This window comes from Xenopus laevis, chromosome 1L, assembly GCF_017654675.1.
Source record: "Xenopus laevis strain J_2021 chromosome 1L, Xenopus_laevis_v10.1, whole genome shotgun sequence".
NCBI classification, from domain to species: Eukaryota; Metazoa; Chordata; class Amphibia; order Anura; family Pipidae; genus Xenopus; species Xenopus laevis.
The window spans coordinates 220,855,613-220,875,777 of NC_054371.1; positions in this window are offsets into that span (position 1 = coordinate 220,855,613).

The window sequence follows — 20,165 nt, forward strand, 5'->3', positions numbered from 1 at the left end:
CAGACATCACATGTCTCTGAATCCGGGTTCCTGGCCTGAGAACTCTCTTCTATATCACAACACTTAACGGATTCACTCGAACACGATTTCAAATTAAAATTACGTTGCTTTATTCATACCTTTAAAATTTGTATGCTAAGGTACAGTGCATGATGGTCACCACTGACGCGTTTCATGCCCTATGGCACTTCCTCAGAGTCACTCTGAGGAAGTGCCATAGGGCATGAAACGCGTCAGTGGTGACCATCATGCACTGTACCTTAGCATACAAATTTTAAAGGTATGAATAAAGCAACGTAATTTTAATTTGAAATCGTGTTCGAGTGAATCCGTTAAGTGTTGTGATTCAAAATTCGACCTTTGATAAATGGGCCTTGAGAAAATGCCGTAAATCGGTCTAAATGTCCATCTGTTCTCCAGTTATATATACGTTAGAAAAAACAATTTGCAATTGTAAATTTTATGCAACAAACGGCAGATGCATCATTATTTTAAAGCGGTGTACGTAAAAGTTATATTTTTACATGTAGACTCTTTCTGTGTTTTTTTTTATATGTTGTTTTTGTTTTTTTTTATTCTCTTCATTTCCAGTTTCGAAACTAATCTGTGGATGAGAAAAAAAACTTTTAAATGAAAAAAACATTTCTGAAATCATTAAAAAAAAGAACAAATATGATAACTGCCCTCTAATCGCCTTCATCTATAAAAACCGTTTCAATTTTCATTGATATGTATGATGAAAAAAAAATTGTAAATATGTTAAATGTGGCAAAATGATATGTTGTAAGTTTATACTTTTTATTATTATTTTTTAATGTGGAGGTGGATTACAGTAGGGTCTGTCTGTAAAGGTTTATTTTACCCGGCAACACCACCAGAAGAACAGCCGTTTCCTCCCTCCTTCCCCTCGGGCATGGTTTTATGGACACTGTTTTTATTTAGTAGAACAAAAATGTTGTATATTGTATTATAAAAACTATTTTCTTTTTTTCCACAAAAAAAAGTGTTTTTCTTACAGTATGTTGTGGAAGAATAAATGGCAACTATTGTAGTTGATTTCCTTACGTGGGTAAAAAAAAAAATCTATAAATATATATATCTACATGGAAATTCAACTTCACAGCTCTCATATCTTAACTAGAGTTTCTTTTTGGTTTTGATTCGGAAAATCAAGTTAAACTGCCTTGTATTTCTCAAAACATCACAAACTGACTGCAATGTATACAGATCGTAATAAAAATTTTAATTATGCATATTACTTTTTAACCTAATTGAAGAGAAAGGTTGGCTCTCGACTTTTTCCAGCTGTTTTTGCTGTTCTTATAAGTTGGTCTGATATGAATAGCCAAGGTAGACAGGAGAAAATTAGTTCATGACATTTTAAGATAAAACCAAGACCAGAAAATAAGGGGCCTATTCACTAACATTCAAATTTCTAATTATTTTTTTTCATTTCTATAAATTTTTAAGAATTCAAGATTTATGCAGCATAAAAACCACAAAGAACTCTAATATAAAACTTCGGCAAGTAAAAGCAGTCGAGGTCCCATAGAAGTCAGTGGGAGCTGTGGTCTTCCTATCGGACCTTTTTTTTTAATTATTTTTAGCTATTCAGACTTTGAGGTTTTCTGATTTAGTAATTGTCCGTAAAACTCAAATTTCAAATTCGTGGTTTTATAGAAAATTTTATTTGTGGTTTCAAAAATCTCCAAAAAGAATGTTGGCAAATGTTAAAAATATAAAGGATAAGCATTCTGCCTACCTAGAAATGTATATGAATGATGAAGATCAAGGTATTATTTTTGCTATGGATATCAATTTTGGGAATTACCATTTATGCAGCAGGTGTTTAAGGGCCTATGTTTTTTTTTTTTTAGGACTTGTGCCAATGACCAGCTCTTAATTCAGTTGACATGTCAAGTCCAGTAGTCCCTAAAAAGGAAATAGGACCGGCACACAGAGCGATTCAAATTGCCCCGTGTGTGTTTATTGCATCTCAACATTTCGGGGGCATTCCCTCTTCGTCACGTGCCCCCGAAACGTTGTGACGCAATAAACGCACAAGGGGCTTATCCCCTGTTTGAATCGCTCTGTGTGCCGGTCCTATTTCCTTTCTACATAATATTTGGAAGTGCTGTCTTCCGTAAGGTCTGTGCACCAGGCGAAACTTTATTCCGAAGGGCATGGGTGTGCACGTGAATTCTTTCTACAAGTCCAGTAGTCCCCACAGAGTATATCCCTATGTATACTTGGGAATAGAAGTGGTGACACTAGAAAAAAGACTAGGAATGGACCGGATCTATTGCTTCATACAGAAAGAAGTGGTGGGATGTACCACTTTGCAGCCACATCAGTGGGTAGAACCCTTAGTAATGGGGGAAAAAAGGCAATAGGGAACATTAAGCCATTAATTCACCTAAATAAATAATTGGTATGTCAACCATTGGAAGGTCAATGTGTTCATTTACAGCAGTGCTCTCCAATAATTTCATGCCATGGGTCCATTATCCATCATCTCAAGTTTCCTTGGGCTGGATTATTATAAAACAATGATGTCAACGTAAAAGAGTTCGGAGAGCTTAGGCATGCTGGAGACCATCAAAAAAATCTCTTCAATCACCACATCCAGCCTGCTGGCCGCCAGTTGGACAGCCCTGATTACGAGCCACGCGTTAATTGCTGCTCGAAACGCTTGAATGCCTTGTTCAGCCTCTCTATCCAGCCTTAAGGCCCCCATACACGGGCCAATAAAAGCTTCAGACAGACCCAGCTTATTGGCCCATGTGTGGGGCCATCCGATGGTCTTCCCAGATCGATATCTGCCCGAAAGTCGGCCAGATCTCGATCGTGCTGGTTAAAAAAAATCCTGTCCTGTCGGATGCATTATGATCTGATCGTTGGGCCCTAGGGCACATGACCGGATCAGCCCAATATCGCCCACCTCAATGTGGGCATATCGGGGAGAGATTCTCTTGTTTGGCGACATCTCAACGAGCGGATTTCAACGTCTATGACCACCTTTACCCAGCTCTTAAAGAAGGCATGTATTTGCCGTAATGAGTAACAGCTTTTAAATCCGGAACATAAAACATTTATTAAGATACTTTAAAGGGATACTGTCATGGTAAAAAAAAAAATTTAAAAATGAATCGGTTAATAGTGCTGCTCCAGCAGAATTCTGCACTTAAATCCATTTCTCAAAAGAGCAAACAGATTTTTTTATATTCAATTTTGAAATCTGACATGGGGCTAGGCATTTTGTCAATTTTCCAGCTGCCCCTAGTCATGTGACTTGTGCCTGCACTTTAGGAGAGAAATGCTTTTTGGCAGGCTGCTGTTTTTCCTTCTCAATGTAACTGAATGTGTCTCAGTGGGACATGGGTTTTTACTATTGAGTGTTGTTCTTAGATCTACCAGGCAGCTGTTATCTTGTGTTAGGGAGCTGTTATCTGGTTACCTTCCCATTGTTCTTTTGTTTGGCTGCTGGGGGGAAAAAGGGAGGGGGTGATATCACTCCAACTTGCAGTACAGCAGTAAAGAGTGATTGAAGTTTATCAGAGCACAAGTCACATGACTTGGGGCAGCTGGGAAATTGACAATATGTCTAGCCCCATGTCAGATTTCAAAATTGAATATCAAAAATCTGTTTGCTCTTTTGAGAAATGGATTTCAGTGCAGAATTCTGCTGGAGCAGCTCTATTAACTGATTCATTTTTTTTTTAAAAAAAAAGGTTTTTTCCCATGACAGTATCCCTTTAAAGAGGAAATCTTAACAATCCACCTCCACATTCATAGTTTCAATGGGTACACATTATACACATCTGTCTGTCATAAGGTATTCTTCCCAGTCTTTGGCCTTGATGTGAAAGTAAAAACAGCTTGTTCCAATTTAGTCTTCCGACTTGTTTTTCCCTCATTGTTCTTTCCATCGGGTAACATTTGGAATACCACTGTATGAGGTAGGCAGGGAGTTCTTAGTAGAGTTGAAGATGCAAAAGTATCAGAACCAACAAGCACAATAGAAAAATCAAATGGAAAAGCTGACTGGATCAAAACCTATCAAGATGGAATATTCCACAATATCTCGCATTGAGCCTTTTTCTCCTCCTTAATTTATTTCTATTATTTGTCCTTTTCTTTCTTTTCATGGACTTGAAGTGAGTTCATTTCTGTGCTGGGTTGACTATTTCTTTCAACTATGATAGACATATGTAATGGTGAAAATATATGAACTGTGGCCTTTTTTCATTGTTACTTGTGATGCAATTAAGTGAAGATAAGGAAAAAAAAAAATCCGAGATTTACCATGTATCAGTGCCTGGCTTTTGTTATAAAGCTTCTTTTGTCTAGTGCTCTTTTTTTGTTATACAAATAGACTGTAGTATTCCCTGTGGCATAACTAAAAACAAACTAAATTCAAAAAAAGAAAAAAATATTGTCTTATTTTTCAACAGACTTTTTTTTTTTTTTTCTACAGTCAATATTCCAGGTTATAAAACAAAAAGACACAAAAAAAAAACCCCATTGGAATTGTGTGATGCAGAATACTGTTCCTTGTGACATGGAAACCTCTTCCTAGTATTTATAAGTTCTTATGTACCATGTATTATCCAGAATATAATTGTTTTCTTATTTCCTGTTTTGTTCTTGCTTTTTTTCCTTTTTATATCAAGTCGCAGTGGATTATTTTTTATTGCGACTGTACAAATAGGTGAAGCAAAATTTTTAAAAAATGCTAAAAAAAAAGGGGGGGAAAAGTCAAAATGAAAAAAAAAAATTACAGTTACACCTTGTTCTCAATGTGTGGCTGAGTGCCTCGACTTTTTCATGTTTTTTGGTGTGTTTCTGATTTGTAGAAGTGTCCAAACAGGTTGCACAGCTTTGTGTAGGCCATTACCTGTTTTTCATCAGTAGTTACTCAATGCAGCCATGTACATAACAGTTCTGTAGCAATAAATGTGCCATTTTTATAAGCTGTTTGACACTTGTTTTATTGCTGTGCTTACAATTTAGCTTATTGTTTGTTACACACGTGCCTGGGTGTTTCACGGTTTGCTCTGCAAAGGAACATAGCAGTTGACCCAAATATATCATTCACATCACTCCATGGAACTTATCGTTTACGTTCCTTACTATGGCTACCCAAAAGCCCACTGCAAATGCTTAATCCTGTCATTTGTGAACCCCTTTGCTTGGGTCAGTTTCCTCAATTTAACCTTCTATTATGATTTTCGTTATGACGTGTGGGAGGTATCCAGAGCGACCACATGAAACCCACACAAAGAAAACATACAAACTTCATGTAGATAATGTCTTGAGCAGAATGAAGTATATCCAGAGAGTTTTGTGCAGCAAATCTTCATAGTAAAGAACTCTCCCTCATATCACTGCCTTAAAGGGATACTGTCATGGGAATTTTTATCAAAATGAATCAGTTAATAGTGCTGCTCCAGCAGAATTCTGCACTGAAATCCATTTCTCAAAAGAGCAAACAGATTTTTTTATATTGAATTTTGAAATCTGACATGGGGCTAGACATATTGTCAATTTCCCAGCTGCCCCCAGTCACGTGACGTGTGCTCTGATAAACTTCAATCACTCTTTACTGCTGTACTGCAAGTTGGAGTGATATCACCCCCCCTCCCTTTTTCCCCCCAGCAGCCAAACAAAAGAACAACGGGAAGGTAACCAGATAGCAGCTCCCTAACACAAGATAACAGCTGCCTGGTAGATCTAAGAACAGCACTCAATAGTAAAAACCCATGTCTCACTGAGACACATTCAGTTACATTGAGAAGGAAAAACAGCAGCCTGACAGAAAGCATTTCTCTCCAAAAGTGCAGGCACAAGTCACATGACTGGGGGCAGCTGGAAAATTGACAAAATGTCTAGCCCCATGTCAGATTTCAAAATTGAATATATAATCTGTTTGCTCTTTTGTAAAATGGATTTCAGTGCAGAATTCTGCTGGAGTAGCACTATTAACTGATGTGTTTTGAAAAAAAACATGTTTACCGATGACAGGATCCCTTTAACGAGTGGGATTACCATATTCTGAAACATGGAAGTCACTCCAAGTGATCACACATACAAGGCTTGTACAAGTTCCAATTGTTTCTTTTTTACCCATGAGCCACATTCAAATGTAACATGAGATGGAGAGCAACACCAGCATGCAAAAAGTTTGTGGGATGCCAAATTAGGGTTGTGATTGGCTATTTGGTAGTTTGTACAACTGGTTTTTATACAACCAAAACTGGTCTCAAAACTGAAATCACTGTAAGTATGATACAGTTTTCCCTGGACGTACTCTATATCAACACTCGCTGGGACACAGCAAGCAATTTGGGAGGGAATTAGACTCCTGGATAATACTGCAATAACTTACTATTGTAAAGTACAGCAACTTGTCATACTATTAGCTCCAGGTGCAGAACCTGGTAATGTACATGAGACTTCTAATAATAATTGTAGAGTTTAGTATCACAATAGCCTTTGACATTATGTCTGTCCAAGAAATCATCCAAGTCCCTCTTATAGTCAACTGAATCAGCATCACAACATCACCCGGCAGTGCATTCCCCAACCTCACTGTCCTGACTGTGAAGAACCCCCTACGTTGCTTCATATGAAAGTTCTTTTCTTCTAGTCTAAAGGGGAGGCCTCTGGTACGGTGATCCACTTTATGGGTAAAAAGGTCCCCTGCTATTTGTCTATAATGTCCTCTAATGTACTTGTAAAGTGTAATCATGTCCCCCCCTTTTTTCCAGAGAAAACAACCCCAACCTTGACAGTCTCCCCTCATAATTTAACTCTTCCCTCCCTCTAACCAGTTTACTTAGGGGCAAATTTACTTATGGTCGAATATCGAGGGTTAATTAACCCTCGATATTTGACTGCCAAATTGAAATCCTTCGACTTCGAATATCGAAGTTGAAGGATTTAGCGCTATTCCTACGATCGAAGGAATAATCATTTGATCGAACGATTAAATCCTTCGAATAAAACGAAGGATTTTCCTTCGATAAGAAAATTGTTAGGAAGCCTATGGGGACTATCGAATAGTCGCACGATTTTTTAGTTCGAAACGAAGTCGAAGTAGCCCATTTGATGGTCGAAGTAGCCAAAAAAAACATTCCAAATTCGAAGTTTTTTTCCTCTATTCCTTCACTCGAGCTAAGTAAATGGGCCCCTTAGTCTCTGCACTCTCTCCAGCATATTTATATCCCTCAAGGACTAGAGTCCAAAACTGCCCCCATACTCCAGATGAGGCCTCACCAGGGACTAGGGTTGCCAGCTGTCCGGTTTTGACCCGGACAGTCCGGTATTTTGAGGGGCTGCCTGGGTCTATACTTCCTGCCCGGTTTTCCAAATAAGGAAAACCGGGCGGGATTGCCTTGATTGACACAGTGATTGGCCAATCGCGGATCGCCGCGACATAGCCCCGCCCACTGACTCACAGGTCCGCCCACAGACATCACAGACCCACCCACTGATGTCACGGACCCGCCCCCCACCCGGTCTCAGCCAGACATAAAGGTGGCAACCTTACCAGGGACCTATAAAGAGGCATAATTATGTTTTCATCCCTTGATTATATTTGGGCCCCAGATATTTGCAACTTAAGCTTTGTACATAATACAGGGCTCCAAGTCACTGCAGAACAATAATGAAATAAATGAATCTGCTGATGAGTATTTTGCTGAGAAAAACACACCGCAGAGTAAATTTAAAATGACAGCAGTATATACTAGACTAAATGATAAATACATGGTAATAAATTCATGTTGGCAGATGATAACGAATCATAAGTTCTGTTTGCCACAATAACTGTGTTTACTTGCTGGTAGCACACAACCCTAACGGCCTGGGCCCCGCAGAAAATGGCCAGAGAATAAGAACAGCATTGTGCAAGTTCATTACATTGAGTAATCAGAATACAGGACTCTGAATTACCTATAATGCTCCCAGTTCTGTAAGGAACATTAGATCAAATAAGCAATGTAAAGAGAGTTTTTTTTTCTGAGGCCCAGTATTGATAAATTCCACCTCAGGTGTGTTTTTACTCTAAATGGATTCACCAAACATCAGTGTCAGATATTGCTGGATGTGCCCCAACTTCTGTCTGTTCATCACGGCTCTCATCCACTGCAAACCCTTGTTTCTTCTGCCCCTAGTCTGTTACTTACACCATTTACTGAGGTTCTTTTTCAATACAATTTTTTTTTAGTTTAATTATCAGTAAATTAGCCAAATTCATGGATGGGAGTTGGGTCATGTTTTTTTCTTGTAGAATATGAGAAAAAAAACTAGTTTTAGTAAATAAAACCCCTTAATGTATAGGGATCCAAATTATGAAAAGACCCCTTACTGTATCTGGAAGACTCTTGGTCCAAAGCATTCTGGATAATAGGTCCTATACCTGTACTGCATTTGACAGCTACAAAAATTACCAAACTGAAGTTGAGTAAGGGCGCCCATGGAAAGTGGTGGTGGAGATCCACTTTTGCATCATCTCCCATCTGTTCCTCTTCTCCAGCGATTTCAACAATGATGTGACGTGTTATGAGGTGAAGTGGGACTGTGACCAAATGCTGAGTGTCAAACGGGAAATGGAACTAGGGATCCAGGATTCGGCCTTTTTCAGCAGGATTCAGATTCGGGCGAATCCTTGTGCCTGGCCAAACTGAATCTGAATCCTAATTTGCATATGTAAATTAGGGCCAGGAAGGGAAATCGCATAACTTTTTGTCACAAAACAACGAAGTAAAAAAAAAAAAAAAATTTTAGGATTCGGTTTGGTATTCGGCCAAATCTTTCATGAAGGATTTGGGCATTCAGCCGATTCCCAAATAGTGGATTCAGTGCATCCCTCGATGGAACCCAAAGGATCTTCTGAAGACCATTTGTTTTTGTGAAGCTGAGGTCGCGCATCTTGATCCTATGAGTAAGTGCCCCAATAGGCACGAAACGCGTTAGGTATAATGTCCTAATAAATTTTCTACTTTTTACATTTGTTTTCGTATTTTCACATTCCGTTTGGACACAGTAATTTTGATTTTGCACCTTGGGACTGAGGTGAACTGTGAGTGTTTTCTCCTTCATTCTTTACTTTATTTGGTATTTTTTGATTTAATACTTATTCATTAAGTGGTACCACATTTATTCATTTTGATGTGGCAGTAGCACAAACCTTGTTTCTGAAGTCACATCATTATTTAAAGCATGGTGATTGATCTTTTCATAACTTGAATACCTTATGCCGAGTTGCCTGATCATACTGATACAATGTTCAGCGGGGGCAGTGTCGGACTGGGACACCAGGGGCCCACCAATAAACCTTAGACCAGGAGCCCACTCTTAGTACTAATACTCTTCCTCTCCTCACTCAACCTCTATTCTCCTAGTCCTGTTTTCTTTACATTCTATAATCTATTATTCCATCTATTCATAGAAATAGGGAATGGCCATGAAATAGGCCAAATGTTTAGCAGCATGAGGTCCCACTGGGAGTTTTCCTGTTATCCGGTGGGCCAGTCCAACACTGGGTGGGGTACTAGCATTTCATTGCAGAAGTCCTTCAGAAGATCTTTGTTACTTTATTTTTGCTCTAAATTATGCTACTGTTACAAAATCCCAGTACCCCCCCCCCAACCCATCGTGCCTAACAGTGGTCACAAATGGAGGAAATTTAAAGGAATGCATGTTAATTAACTCAAAGTCCAATTTGGAACCACTAAGATTCCTTTGTATTTCAGGAAGGCTCCCACTCAATGGAAATATTGTGTCTGGTGGGGGGAACTATATAAAGAAGTACTTACAATGTGGAGGGAGACTTAATGAAATCATAGCCATGACGGACACAGTTTGGAATGTTTGAGTAAACCAAGTCACGTGATACATATTTTGTATAAATTAATTGATTTCAACGGGTGTAGCAAAGCCCCTCTGAAATAATAACCGGCAGTGCCAGGCCTAGTGACTATCCCTGGTGTCTTGTGTCTAGTATTGGGCCAGGGCAGGTACTTTAGCCAGAAATATAAGGGTTGAAAATATAAACAACAATATATTAAAGGAGAACTAAACCCTAAACATGTATGTGGCTAAAAATGCCATATTTTATATAGTGAACTTATTGCACGAGGCTAAAGTGTCAGCTTGTCAATAGCAGCAATGATCCAGGACTTCAAACTTGTCACAGGGGGTCACCATCTTGGAAAGTGTCTGTGACACTCACATGCTCAGTGGGCTCTGATTGGCTGTTGAGAAGCTAAGCTTAGGGCTCGTCACTAATTATCCAGCAGAAAATGAGCTTCCCCTGTAATATAAGCTGATGCTACAGGTTTGCTGATTATTAAATTCTGATGCTAATTGCACTGGTTTCTGTGCTGCCATGTAGTAATTATCTGTATTAATTATCAGCCTTATATTGTGACATTTCTATTCTATGTGTACTGTATATTGTGAGTGGGTCCCTAAGCTCAGTAAGTGACAGCAGCACAGAGCATGTGCAGTGAATCAGCAGAAAAGAAGACGGGGAGCTACTGGGGCATCTTTGGAGACACAGATCTTTACTGCTAAAGGGCTGAGGTTGCCTTGGGCTGGTACAGAAGCACAAAACATCATGTACAACATTTGTAGATACTGCTTTACTTATTTAGGGTTTAACGTTACCGTTAAAGTTAACTTTTAGTATGTTAAAGAATGGCCAATTCTATGCAACTTTTCGATTTGCCTTCATTATTTTTTTTTTATATAGTTTTTGAATGATTTGCCTTCTTCTTCTGACTCTTTCCAGCTTTCAAATGGGGGTCACTATCCCCATCTCAAAAAAACAAATGCTCTGTAAGGCTCCAAATGTATTGCTATTTTTACTTTTTATTGCTCATTTTTCCATTTAGGCCTCTCCTATTCATATTCCAGTCTCTTATTTTAATCAGTGCATGGTTGCTAGGGCAATGTGGAGCCTAGCAACCAGATTGCTGAAATTGCAAACGAGAGAGCTGCCAGGTAATTAAAACTCTACATCATACTAACAGTTAATTTAAAGGTGAACAACCCTTTTAAATACTGGTACTGGTACTGGGACAGACAAATACCGCTTAAATGGAAAGGCCATTTACAAATCAGTGAAATCACTAGAAATGTTTGATTTGATCATTCCAGGTAAAAACAATACTAAGGGTAGGACTACACTGACGTTTTCGGCGTGATCCGACGCGCTGCGACAAAACGTCGGCGTCAAATCGCATGCGACGGAAATAAGGTAAGTGAATGCATTGTTGGATGAAGTCACAGCGTTGATCAGACGCGACATGACTGTCGGATACAGACGATGCACGCTGCATCTGCATAGGACAGTCGTGTCTCGTCGGATTAACGCTGCAACGACATTTATATCTCTTACCTTATTTCCGTCGCGTGCGATTTGACGCAGGCCGGCGTTTTGTGACGAAAACGTCCGTGTAGTCCTGCGCATAGTCTGCAGCCTGCATCTAAATGAATTGCTAATTATTTATGCAGGCTGTGGATACCATAAGTGTTCAGTTTTAAAGGGATGAGGTGGCAACCCTAGATCCATTATCCAGAAACTCGATATACAGAAAGCTCTGAATTATGGAAAGCCCTCCTCCGGTAGACTCCATTTTATCCAAATAATCCAAATTTTAGTAGTAATAGTAGTAGTGGTAGTAGTAGTTGTAACATACATAGTAAGTTAGGTTGAAAAAAAGACACACGTCCATCAAGTTCAACCTTTTAAGTCTATACAGTATATAACCTGCCTAACTGCTATTCTCTCTGTAATAATAAAACATTACATTGTACTTGATCCCAACTAAGATATAATTAATCCTTATTGGAAGCAAAACCAGCCTATTGGGTTTATTTAATGTTTATATGATTTTCCAGTAGACTTTGGGTATGAAGATCCAAAGGAAATCATTTTTAAAAATGTGGATTATTTGGATAAAATGGAGTCTATGGGAGAGGGTCTTTCCATAATTCAGAGCTTTCTGGATAACGGGTTTCCTGATAATGGATCCCATATCTGTACTAATAAATGTATTTTTAGTGAATTCATTAAGAAAAATTCATATCATGGGAAAATAATTTATTCCTGATAGTACTTAATTAGCCATAAGTATATTTAATAACACATTATAAACTACTATTTTATGCAAACTCATTCATATATATTCATTAGTGTGGCCACTGGCAGTGATGCCCAAAACAATCTGCAAGATTTAAAGCAGATAACCTAGATGAGCGCCAAAAATAGCGATGAAGCGAGCTGCTACGCTTGCTTAATTGACGGCAGTTATCGCAAGACAAATCTGTCTCATCGCACTTGAGTAAACATGTGAGCGCCGTTAATTTTGTCGCAGGAATATTCTCATCGATAATAGGCGATGGGTTCTAGACAATTTTTATGAACTTTAGGAAACTGTTTGGCAGTGCACCTGGTTTTTATTAGGGAATCCACTATTTTGAATTCGGCTGAACCCCCGAATCCTTCGGTAAAGATTCGGCCGAATACAGATCCAAATCCGAACCCTTATTTGCATATGCAAATTAGGGGTGGGAAGGGGGAAAAAAATTCTTCCTAGTGTTCTGACTAAAAAGTCCTGTGATTTCACTCCCCACCAATAATTTGCATATGCAAATTAGGGTTCGGATTCGGTTCGGCCTGGCAGAAGGATTCGGCCGAATCTGAATCCTACTGAAAAATGCCGAATCCCGAACCGAATCCTGGATTCGGTGCATCCCTAGTTTTTATACAACCAAAACTTGCCTCCAAGCCTGAAATTCGAAAATAAGCAGCTGCTTTGAGGCCACTGGGAGCAACATCCAAGGGGTTGGAGAGTAACATGTTACTCATGAGCTACTGGTTGTTGGTCACTGGTAAAGAGAATCACATCTCGCTCTCAAACAGACATATACAGAAAAAAACACCTCCCTTCTATACATTCCTGTAGGTCTTGAAGGAACCACCCATCTATGATGGTTAATAGCTTGTATAAAGGGACTAATAACATAATATAAAATGATAATTGTACCCCCAAATTCCCTAAATACGCAAATACTGACCTAAACCAGATAGGTGTTGGATGGAGGATTTAATAGTGGCCTTATAAAGTCATCTACAGTAAAACTGTGCTCACAGGGAGGCAGATTTATCAAGGGTCGAATTTCGAATTCATGTGAGTTTTTTTTTTTAACTGGAATGAATTCAATTTCACTCGAAATTCTATTGGGCGGTTATTTATTTAAAAAATCGAATATCTCAGGGGATTATTTACTGAACACCGAATGCAAAACTCCCGAAAAAAATTTTTTTATATATAAAATCAGACTTGAAAAATCCAGAATTTTTCGGAATTTATTAAACCCAGAGGATGGAAAAGTCAGAATTAGAAAATCCAGCATCTCAGACCTGTCAAAAGTTGTATATAAGTCAATGGGAGAAGTCCCAATGATTTTTTGATGTGCGCTGGGTTTTCGGAGTTTTCAGGCAAAAAAGCATAAAAAAAAATCTGAAAAATCCGAAAAAATCGTGAAAATCTGATTTTTTTTTCCCGCAAAGCAAATTTTCAGGAAAATTTAATAATAAATAAGCATAAAAAACCAGAGCGGATTTGATTGGAGTTTGTAGCACAAAATGTTGAGATAAAATCTGACTTTGATAAATAACCCCCGAATTTTACCAACCCGAAAACTCAAATCGAATTCGACCAAATTTGAATGCCAGGAAGGCTATTAACATCTTCAAAATGGTCACTGGACCTGTCCCATTGACTTGTACATGAATTCGCAGGTTTTAGGTGGCGAATAGTTGAATTCTTAAAGGACCAGTAACATCAAAAAATTTAATTGTTTTAAAGTAATGAAATGTGGGAGCCAGTACCTTGTCCATCAGGAAAGGTACTTGAGAAAATAGCACTACCTGGACCATTTCTGCTCTTGTTGGGAAAAGGGACAGAAACTCTTTGTCACCAAAGGAGTAGTGCCGGACTTTGCGTGGTAGGGAATTACCAGGATAGGACTGGCACAGGTTCACCAGGGTAGTGGGTCATGCTTTTAAATGAATATGTGTACTTTTACAGTTTATTTCACCTTTAATCTGCACTTCCTTGTATAAAGTATATTTTTATAAAACAATTGTGTGTATTGAATGTTTTTCTAATGGGGCCACTCGCAGGTGTATTTCCGGATCCCATTAGGTGGAGGCACAGCCAAGAGTTTTCCCAGTACCCTTTCACCTTGCAAAGGGGACTCAAGACCTGTAATTGGTAAGAAATGGCATGATGTATAACCTTGGCACCAGGGAGGTGGCCAAAACAGGGTTACATACATTATTGTATATGGCATAAAATTAATAGAAAGCTACTGATGCTCCAATGGTCATTCAGGCCCTCAGGATGCAGGCTATTGAGTTCTTTAATCTGTGTTGCTTCCTGCTGTAGCAACAACTTTGACATATTGTCACCAGCCACCACTTCACACACTTCACACCACTTTGCCAGGCGCAAATTCGTTACCACTACGCTAACTCACTAAAATGCAAAATTGCATCCTGGGTGCCAAACGCTGGCGACTTTTCACTAACCATACTTCTTCAGTAAGAGCATTTCATAGCGCTAACGTTAGTTTGTTAGTTCGCTAGTAATCTTACGCTTAGATCAATTTGACTAGGGGAGGCGCATAAAAGTCGTATACGTGTCTTTTGTGGCGATGTTGGTGTAAATGCTTGAAGTGGCCACTTTTTATTACAAATGTCCAAGGGACATAAAAGCTCCTCTAGTGCCCTAGACATGATCCCACCCTAAAATATATGTGGCATGCCTCTCAAGTGTGTTAAAAAAAAATCTTTAATAGTTCGGACTTCTGAAGTCAATCCCGCTTTCAAAATAGAAAAGTGGCCTGCGTTTTATTTATGACTTTCCGTGGTACAGGATATGATGTCACTGACATCAGATTTTAGTTGTAATATTGGTGTGTAGGTGCATCTCAGGTCATTTTGCCTGGTCATGTGATTTCAGAAAGAGTCAGCACTTTAGGATGGAACTGCTTTCTGGCAGGCTGTTGTTTCTCCTACTCAATGTAACTGAATGTGTCTCAGTGGGACCTGGATTTTACTATTGACTGCTGATCTACCAGGCAGCTGTTATCTTGTGTTATGGAGATGCTATCTGGTTACCTTCCCATTGTTTTGTTGTTAGGCTGATGGGGGGAAAGGGAGGGGGGTGATATCACTACAACTTGCAGTACTGCAGTAAAGAGTGACTGACGTTTATCAGAGCACAAGTCACATGACTCGGGCAGCTGGGAAACTGACAATATGTCTAGCCCAATGTCAGATTTCAAGATTTTTTTTGAGAAACAGATGTCAATGCTGAATTCTGCTGGAGCAGCACTATTAACTGATGCATTTTGAAAAAAAACCTATTTTTCCCGTGACAGTATCCCTTTATTGTCTGCCCTCTAGTGTAACAAAACAACAGAGAATCACTGCAATGATGTTTAAGGAGTTGATCTTGTTGGAGAACCTTTTAATCGCCTTCTCAATCTGGTCACTTACATGGAAGAACCTGCTGACAAAATTCTCTCTCGAGTTACTTTTAGGTTTTGTTTTCGGGGAAAGAAACACATCCCTGGGTATGCAACCCACATCTTTAGCCGTTTTCCCACTAATCCCTTTACATCCCATCATCTTCTGAAATCTGGTATGGAAAGACTAGAAGAAATGAAATTGTAATCCGTTACTAGATGTAGATGTATCTTTCTCTTAGCCAGACTGTACAGTGGTAAATTGATTCCTTTGCTTTTTGTCATTTAAAAAAACCCATGTGATCCGCACAGCGAGGAACTTGAGATCCAAAGACTTTCCTGGCTAATGCCTCTCCTGTCTATGGCTGCCTGGGTGAATTATTGCTTTGCTGTTTAGTTGGGCTTAGCGTTGACCCAGATCTGGCTGCGCTCTACATGATACATTGCAGCTGAGGAGCTTCAGAGAATGCCCTAGATACTTTATTGTATTTTGAAGTTCTGTTTAGAGTTTGTTTCTCTTGGTCAGCATTGTTTATTTTCTCCTCCCTTTGCTGGATACTTGCAAATATTTGTCTTTTCATAGGGAAACAAGGACTGCTGGGACTAAGAAAATTCCAGTCGTCCCCGGGGAGGAACAGCAATAAATTGGATTTTGTTTGAAGTATAGCCTTCTCCTCTTCTGAAACATTAGCCGGATCCTGACATTCCGTCTTAAAGTACCTGTTTTGGTATTTGAGGCTTCCAGTAAAATATTGATTATCACTATCTACCAATTGCCCTCCTGCTGCCCCTTCTATGCTGACCTTTTCCATTATCCACTGCCCTTACCAGTATTCCGCATGCTTTTCCCACCTCTTTTGCCATATTTGAAGACCAAGTATATCTGGCCATAGACGTTTTTAAAAGATCTTTTCGTTAAGACAAAGCTTATCTTGAAACAATCGTTTAAATGTACGATTTGTCCCTCAAATAAAAAGACCATTTCAAGCAATGTTGTCTAGTCAGGGTCTGGCTGGGGGGCCTGGGCCCCTATGGACCCTCTGTCCCCACTACTGCGGCGGCGTGCCTGAGAGAACGGTGCTACACGGCACCGCAAATTGTTTTTTTTTTTGTAGGGCCAGGAAATCGGTAGAGGGGGTCTGGCCTGGCTGGGGCCCACCGGGTTTTTTCCCGCTGTCCCGCCGGGCCAGTCCAACCCTGGTTGAAGCTGAGGGTAGCTGCCTGCTTGGCCCTGCAAACAATTGAACAATAGATAGATTTCACTGTGACCGATCAACATTTTTTAACCTGGCCAATCAATTTTCTGACAAAAATTGGTCAATTGGGTGAGAAAAATCTTAAAGGGATACTGTCATGGGAAAAAAATTTTTTTTCAAAATGAATCAGTTAATAGTGCTGCTCCAGCAGAATTCTGCAGTGAAATCCATTTCTCAAAAGAGCAAACAGATTTTTTTATATTCAATTTTGAAATCTGACATGGGGCTAGACATTTTGTCAATTTCCCAGCTGCCCCAAGTCATGTGACTTGTGCTCTGATAAACTTCAATCACTCTTTACTGCTGTACTGCAAGTTGGACTGATATCACCCCCTCCCCCCCCCAGGAGCCAAACAAAAGAACAATTGGAAGGTAACCAGATAGCAACTCCCTAACACAAGATAACAGCTGCCTGGTAGATCTAAGAACAGCACTCAATAGTAAAAACCCATGTCTCACTGAGACACATTCAGTTACATTGAGAAGGAAAAACAGCAGCCTGCCAGAAAGCATTTCTCTCCTAAAGTGCAGGCACAAGTCACATGACCAGGGGCAGCTGGGAAATTGACAAAATGTCTAGCCCCATGTCAGATTTCAAAATTGAATATAAAAAAATCTGTTTGCTCTTTTGAGAAATGGATTTCAGTGCAGAATTCTGCTGGAGTAGCACTATTAACTGATGCGTTTTGGAAAAAAAAAATTTCCCATGACAGTATCCCTTTAATGTCTATGACCACCTTAAAAGACAAAGCTAAAGTTGTTCACCTTTAAATCAACGTTTAGTATGATGTAGAGAGGGATATTCCAAGACAATTTGCTATTGGTTTTCATTTTTTATTATTTGTGGTTCAGCAGCTCTCTAGTTTGTAATTTCAACAGTCTGGTTGCTAGGATCCAAATTACCCTAGCAACCATGCATTGATTTTGAATAAGAGACTGGAATATGAATAGGAGAGGCCTGAATAGAAAGATGAGTAGTAAAAAGTAGCAATAAAAATACATTTGTAGCCTTACAGAGCATTTGTTTTTTAGGGTCAGTGACATCCAATGGAAAGCTTTTAATCATTTTAAAAAACTATAAAAAAAAAATGAAAAGTTGCTTAAAATTTGCCATTCTATGAAAAATTATTTAAGGGGTGGTTTACCTTTAGGTATGTATTAGGGGGGAGCGTAAAACCGCAAAACCGTTTGCAAAGACGATTGTGCCCGTTAGCAACCATGTTTGCTGCATTTTTGTCGCATTAAAGACGACTTCCGCGCAGAGTTTGCGACCACACTGCTTTTGAGAACGTTCACAGTGTATGTAATGAAATTTCACAATCGCGAACCATTGGTAATGTGTAATAAAGATTTGCGATGCAATAAAAGCCTTACGAAGAATTACATTAAATTTCGACAGGCAATTTTTTATTCGCAAAGTTCTGCTCTTTGTAAATTGTGCAAAAAATTTCATTAGTATGTTACAGAAAGCAACTTTTCAATTGGTCTTCATTATTTATTTTTTTACTGTTTTTTAAAATTATTAAAAGCTGTTAAGTTTTCAAATGGGGGTCACTGACCCCATCTAAAAACCATATGGTCTGTAAGGCTACAAAGTTATCGTTATCGCTACTTTTTATTACTCGTCTTTCTATTCAGGCCTCTCCTATTCATATTCCAGTCTCTTATTCAAATCAGTGCATGGTTGCTAGGGTAATTTGGACCCTAGCAACCAGATTGCTGAAATTGTAGACTGGAGAGCTGCTGAATAAAAAGCTAAATAAGTAAAAAAAAAAAAAAAAATGGAAACCAATTGCAAACGGTCTTAGAATATCACTCTGTAGATCATACTAAAAGTTAATTTAAAGGGGAACAATCCCTATAAGTAGATCAATGCTCAATTTTGCTGTCCCTGTCCTCTTTAATGTGCAGTACCCCTGACCCCAGCAATCAATTCAGATCATTAAAAGGAAAGGGATGAATACAGTATTAAATATTTATTAAAAGTCAATGCAAAACACAGTCCTGCCACATCAATATATGAACAAGCTTTTAATCAGAGAGGGAAAAGCAGCGCGTGGGAAAAGTGCCAAAATTCCTAGGATTGCAAAGAATTCTCTTTAATCTTTGGCTTTACACAAACACATGTGCCGAATGCAGAATTTCTCCCTTTCCTCACTTGCCGTCTAGATCCGATTCCGAATTGTTCTTGGAATGACACAGACACACAAAGTCTGCTCTACCCACTGTTTATTATGTATGTCATTCACTCAGATTTCCACCCAGAAAAGTTGATATCAGCAAGATTCCTTCAGATTACATTTTGAGCATGTTGGAGAGATGCTATGGTTTATAATGTCGGCCAGTGCATTCATATTATATATTATATAATGCCTACTTCTAGCTAGATGTCCTGTATTATTAAAGGGAATGTATACATTTAAATTAACTTTTAGTAAGATGCAGAAAGTGATATTCTGGGCCAATTTGCAATTGGTTTTCATTTTTTATTATTTGTGGCTTTTGAGTTATTTAGCTTTTTATTCAGCAGCTCTCCAGTTTGCAATTTCAGCCGTCTGGTTGCTAGGATCCAAATGACCCTAGCAACCATGCATTAATTTGAATAAGAGACTGGAATAGAGTGCCACAGGATGGGCACATTTAGGGCACTGGTAACCTGCCGTGAATACAACACTGCTGAATGCAGGTCTCCATGCTTTGTTTAGGAGCGCAAAATAAACGCAGTATTTCTTTCCTTCTATTGTGTATTCATGGGCTTCTGTATCAGACTTCCTGTTTTCAGCTTAAACCTCCAGGGCTTGGGCTTGAGCATGCTCAGTTTGCTCCTCTCCCCTCCCTCTACCCTTATCTGCTGTAATCTGAGCCCAGAGCTATGAGAGAGCAGGGAGAGACTCAGGCAGGAAGTGATGTCACACCAAGCTAATATGGCAGCTGCTATCCTAAACAAACAGAGCTTCTAGAGCTTTTTACTCAGGTATGGTAACGTATTCTGCAGAATAAATATAGTCTTATAGCTTGTACTATTGTTGTTAATCTATCGGCAATAAAATGCCTCCGTACCTCTCCTTTTCCATTAAATGTAGTTTTTGTAGATAACAAGTTGTCTAATTCTGGGCAGTGTCATTCTGTGGCTACTAAAGCAAATGAAGTTCTGTCTTGTATAAAAAAGGGCATTAACTCAAGAGATGAAAACATAATTCTGCCTCTTTATAGGTCCCTGGTGAGGCCTCATCTGGAGTATGGGGGCAGTTTTGGACTCCAGTCCTTAAGAGGGATATAAATGAGCTGTTAGTTAGTATATATATATATATAGTTAGTATAGGTATGGGTATATAGAATTTAATTAAAAGTAGGGAGGGG